The sequence below is a fragment of the Mustela nivalis genome, assembly GCF_964662115.1.
Source record: "Mustela nivalis genome assembly, chromosome: 13".
Classification (NCBI taxonomy): Eukaryota; Metazoa; Chordata; class Mammalia; order Carnivora; family Mustelidae; genus Mustela; species Mustela nivalis.
Window position 1 is genome coordinate 85,176,186 of NC_139032.1, and position 5,280 is coordinate 85,181,465.

Genomic DNA, 5,280 nt, shown 5'->3' on the forward strand with positions numbered 1-5,280 from the left:
TTCTATTGTAAGGAGGAAAGGACTAAAGGACTAGCAGAAGGACAAAGAGAGGGAGAGATGAAAGACACAGCCCCTCTCCAGATCCTCATATTTGAAATCGTTAGTGAGGCCTTCAAACAATCAGGTGCCAGGACTTTTATTTTTAAATAGCTCTCGACTCAGGAAAGCCCTGAAGTCATGTCTAAGGTCAATGGAACTATTTGCTCTAGGGAAATTTACTTAGGCAGGAAAGGTTCCGCTTCCCCAGGTATCTTTTTAAAGAGTCTTGGTCATCAAAGTCATCCCGCAAAGCCCTCTGACTTCTGAGTGACGGCGAGCAATGTCTCTAGTCTCGTGTTTGATGGGCAGGATGTCGGCTTTACATGAAACACAGGTGGCAGCATGAACGCTCACGTGTGCTTTGCTCCGTTCACTGAAATCCAAGGCGTGCCCAGCGGGTTTGTGCCTGGTTTATAACACCAAGAGCACAAAGTCACCTTTTAAACCGGGCTAGATCAGGTGTCTCCACTTTACTGACTTCAGTCAGACATGTGCCTGTGAGTTACAACAGGGCTGTGTCTTGAGAGACATAGCTCTCCAGAATGCCACTGATTCTGAGATATACTCTGGATTTATTGATCTGTGTTTGGGACGAAAACAAAACAACGCAACCCCATTAAATACACTAATTGACCGTAAAATGTCTCCTGATTCCAAGAATGTCTAAACGTGAACGAGAACGCATCCTTGATTAAAAGAGGAAATTCAGTAATAGCAGGCACCATTTTCAGAGAAGTGAGAAAAAGCAAAAAGTCAAAAAGATTAAGCGATTCATCCAAAGCGACTCTATAAAAGACTCCCCCATTCTTGGGGTGCTTGGCTGGCTCAGTCAGGAGAGCACGTGACTCCTGAGCTCAGGTCACGAGTTCAAGCCCCACCGTGGCTCTAGAACTTACTTAAAAAAAAAGACTCCCCCATTTCTTAACCAGACTCCCAACACTGCCCACCACAGTATATATGAATGTGGGTACGAAATTTGGCAGTTAATGGCTTTGGTGGTAAGTGGGAGGCAAAGCTCTGGGCCAAAGGTGGTCCTGTATGTGTTTATTACCCTCTCTTGAGTACCCTCTCTTCAGACCATATAGGTGTGTCCCCCGCAGGAAGCAGGGCAGAGAGGACCCAAGCAGATTTCCCAAAAACTTTATTTTTCAAATGAGAATTCCCTACAAATGTGGAAGGTCTTTCTCATGGGTCCAGGGGAGCTGCAAACAAGGCGCTGGTCAGGACTGTTTACACAGATGGGGAGAATTGGTTGTAAGGTGTGTTGCAGGCCAAAGGGGAGGAGAATGGGGGGTTCACTCTTCATTCATTCATTCGTTCATTGTTTGTCTCAGCAAATATTTTGTTACTGCTCATTCAGCACCAGGTTCTCCGCAGGATGCAGAGGAAATGGATCAGTGAAATAGCCCCTGGCCTCAAGGAACACAGACTTAGAAACAAAAACAGATAATCAATCATTACCTATTAATGCAACAGATACTTACAGAGTACCAAGAACTGAAGAAACAGCAGGAAAGAAGTCAGACAAGGTCTCACCATCGTGGGGTTTATTGGCTAGTGGTGGGAGAAACAGATATTAAACTCATAATTGTACAGGTCATTAATTAATTACCATTGTGGTTACTACAAAGGAGAAGTACAGAGTGCCAGCAGAGGCAATTAAAGGGGCAGGGTTGGAGACTCAGCAGGAAACCTTGAGAGCAGGAAGAAAAGGACAGCAAGGAAGGACTCCAGCGGCAGCACCTGTGCCCAGTGGGTGTCAGCAGGGCTCAGGTCCACAGGAAGGCAGGCCCATCTGGTGAGACAGGAGGAGAGGAGACAGCAACCATCTCTCCAGGAAGTGAGAAAAGTCTCATGGAAATGGGCAAGGACTTTCTCCCTTGCGTTCTTGCTGACCAAGAATAATTCTTGGGCGTGCCATGCTGAAAACACTGTATCATTCATTCTCTTATTTACCCGTGGAGGTAGGTACCATTACCCTGCACGCAGATGCAGAGGCCAGCGCTCAGTGGGGTGAGTGCCTTGCCCTGGATCAGATCATGGTGCTCTGTGGCTGAGGGGGAACAGAGACCCGGATCTGCCTCCCTGCTTAGCCACAGCACTCTGCTGCCCAGTCTTGGCAGTGGGAAGGGCGACTATGATTCACATCCCATGGTCCAACCACCAACGAAGAGATGAAGACGAGAGGCTCGGAGGCGTGAACCAACTACCTGGCCCCTGCCTGGCCCACACAGGCAGGGGGAACGAGAGGGGTCTCCAAGGAGCAGGGCTCTTCCTGGCCCCGTGGAAACTGACACTACCCTGCAGAGGTGGCCAGGTGGGAGGAACCCTGACCCTCTGGGGTGTTCCAGAAGTCAGTGGGCATCTTGGAACTATTTGGAGAGACAGACGCCCCCTGCTGGCTGAGAACTACTTAGATAGTGAGGCAGGTGGAAGAGGCATACCCGTGCCTGGTGAGGAAGGCGAAAATGAGGAAACCCCTAACAGTTCATACAACTTTTTTGTTTGAGGGATACTCAGACTCTTGTGTGTCCTGTGAGGACTCGAACAGGTGCCAACACAGACAGATTTTGCCAAACTCTGGGGATTTTATGTTGTATTTATTAATTTTGTTTTTAAAGATTTTATTTTTAAGTAATCTCTACACCCAGCATGGGGCTCAAACTCACAGCCCAAAAATCAAAAGTTGGAAGCTCCACTGACTGAGCCAGGCAGGCACCCCCAAACTCTGGGAATTTTTTTTTTAAGATTTTATTTATTTATTTGACAGAGATCACAAGTAGGCAGAGAGAAAGGCAGAGAGAGAGGAGGAAGCAGGCCCCCCACCGAGCAGAGAGCCCATACGGAGCTCGATCCCAGGACCCCGGGATCAGGACCTGAGCCGAAGGCAGAGGCTTTAACCCACTGAGCCACCCAGGCGCCCCTCTGGGGATTTTTACGTGGGCCAGAGCCACATAGCATAGCCCGACTTCTGGCAGAAAGGGTCTCCTTGTGGCAACCAGAAGAGGGAGAGGCTGGGATCAGATAACCTGGCAATCAGTGCTCAGGAATCTGAAATAGGTGAGAACTAGAGATTCAGTGGTATCTGTCCTAGGAAAGGAGAGGGAGAAAGAGAGGGAATGGAATTCACTTACAAGCACTTCACACACTATCTCTGCTGACACGTGACAAGGGAGGGCAGCCTGGGAGGTGTTTTAGCCACGTGCGTCAGACGAGCAGAGGAATACAGATACTAGCCAAAACCAGCTGTCACTGTCACAAATGCTGACCCCCTCGAATGGCAAAACCAGTCCTTGACTGGATTGAAGGTTAAGCCCAGACTTTGATGAGATGTGCCTTTGATCATTTCATAAACACTGCTGACAAGGCTGGTAACGGTGGAATGAATTAAAAAATGAGGCCCATACATCACCCTCTAGCCTCTTTTTGATTTCAAATGGGCTAGAAAATCATTTTGAAAATTATACCAAGATTATGGGAAAACAATTGTGGAAAAATGACGATTTTCTAACTAAAATAAATTAGTAAAGATTATGACCCATAATCAGCCAAATGACAAATATAACAGTAAGGGACTGGAAAAATACATGAGTTCAGTGGCCCAAGTAGGTGGGGGAATAACAATACATCTGTGACGGAAATACCCAGTGTCCAATGGACAGATGGCCAGTAACTTTGAGACACATGACAAAAAGGTGAAACACCGAGGAACATGTTAGGCTTTATAGTCCTTAAAGACACGCAAAACTGTAATAACAGCCAAGAAGACCCCAACTCTTACCAACATATTTAGTAACAATCAGTTAAAATGATGAGGCCCACAGCTGCTCTGAAGGGAAACAGGAACTCTCGTGTGCGCTTATGAGTCAGCCCAGTGGTCCTGAGGAAATCTGGCGTGACAAGAAGATGCATTCCTGTGCCCTTGGGTTCACTGATCTCACTCTTGGGGACAGATCTCAAGGAAATAGCTCAAGAGGAATAGTAATTAGAGAGTGACACTGTCTGCCCAGGTACCTGCAGTTAGAAACTGGTTACCTAAAATTCTGTGTTTGGAATATTCTGTTGCCCTAAGAAGTTCCTGTCTGGAGTCAGAGAGATAGGGAGCTTATCCCAAGTCTGCCATTTAGCTGTGTGACTTTAGATAGGTCACTTAACCTCTCTGAGCCTCAGTTCCCATCTGGATAAAATGGAGATAGTAATTGATGGCCACCCCGGGGTGGGGGTGGGTGCGTATTAAACGGAGTCATGTCTCTAGTGTCTGCACAGCGCCCTGCACAGACTGTTTAACAAAGGGCAGCTGTTATTGGAAGATGATTGATAGATCCCAGAGAAGGAGTTCCTGCTTGCAAAGGATGAAGTAGCATCAGGAAGAATCAGCTTTGTGTCTTGAAGAAGAGCTGGTATCTTGATTCCGGGTTTATTTTTGTTACAAAGTCAGAAAAGGGAAAATGAACCTCTGCCACTACTACGGAGGAATCCACCAAAATGCAAAGGGGGTAAACCTCTTCGAAAGGGGTTAAATTCGCCTAAGCAGAGAGGAAAATGCTGGCCAAGCTCGCACTCGCAGCCGACTGTCAACATTGGGGTGTCTCCAAGTATTTGGAAATGCACATTTTTTGAGGCCTGCTCTGCGACAGGAGTTTTACAATCACAAGTCCGGAATTTTTATCTCCCGCTTCAGAGGGGAGGTAATCTTCCCAAGGTCAGACGTTAAGTGGCCCGATATGGCAGGTCCCCAGACCCGTGCTCATAACCACTGCACCTTACTGCCTTCAGCTGTCCCGCCCGGCGCAGCTCGGGTGAGGGGTAGGCGCCCGAAAGGCTACGGGGTCTCCGGTCTCGGAAGGAGACAGCTGGGCCAAGGATGGTCGCAGGCCCCCCGGGGGTGGCGGTGTCGAGGGTCCTGGCCTACCCGGTCCTGTCCCGGAGACCCGGGGCGCGACCCGCTGCGGCGCCCCCTTCCCGCCACCAGGGGGCGCCGAGGAGAACGCGGGCGGGAGGCCGCGGGGCGCGAACCCGCCACCGCTCCCTCCCGGAGTCTGGACCAAGGCCGCCGCTCGCCCACGCGTCCGCCGCGAGGCTCCTGGACGCTGCCGAGGCGGGATCTGAGCCCCGGACGCCCGGCGAGAGGCTCGTCCCGCAGCGCCACCGCCCCCGTTCGCGCCTGCCCGGAAGCGCTGGCGCCGAGGGGGCGGGGCCGGGAAGCGCTTCCGGGGGCGGGGGGCGCGGGCTGGGGCGGCA